Here is a 582-nt window from a genome sequence, read left to right as displayed (position 1 = left end):
GCGGGGTGGTGGGGCCCCTGGGCAAGCCTCTGTAATAATTTTTCCTTGACTCTCAAGAAAAACCCGCCACCGGCGTCTAAGGAAAAATCTTCACAGTTTTGCTCTAGTCCGAATGCGTTTCAATTTTTGTCTATGGATCCAATTCTTATGATGATTCAAGAGTAAAAAAGAGTAGTAGAGCTTAACACTACCACAAACTAACGATAATTTCAAATACAAACTACTATAATCATGATAAAGGTAAAGATAAATATGGGTTGACTCCCAATAAGCGTTTGGTTTAATATCGTCAGCCCGACCTATTCAGGTGCCGACCTATTCAGGTGTCATTCAGGTTGACAGATCATTAAAATCTCTTTAAAATTTGGTCTTTTACCCTCATAATATGGTTTTAATCTGTGTCCATTTACTTTAAATCTATTTCCCATTTTTTGATCTTCAATCTCAATAGCTCCGTAAGTATAAACTTGAGTCACAGTAAACGGTCATAACCAACGAGACTTCAATTTCCCAGGAAATAACTTCAGCCTAGTGTTGTAAAGTAAAACTTCTTGTCCTGGTTCAAAGTTCTTTTGGTTAATC

The sequence above is a fragment of the Phalaenopsis equestris genome, unplaced genomic scaffold, assembly GCF_001263595.1.
Source record: "Phalaenopsis equestris unplaced genomic scaffold, ASM126359v1 Scaffold000733, whole genome shotgun sequence".
NCBI classification, from domain to species: domain Eukaryota; kingdom Viridiplantae; phylum Streptophyta; class Magnoliopsida; order Asparagales; family Orchidaceae; genus Phalaenopsis; species Phalaenopsis equestris.
Note: the sequence above shows the minus strand (reverse complement) of the source record.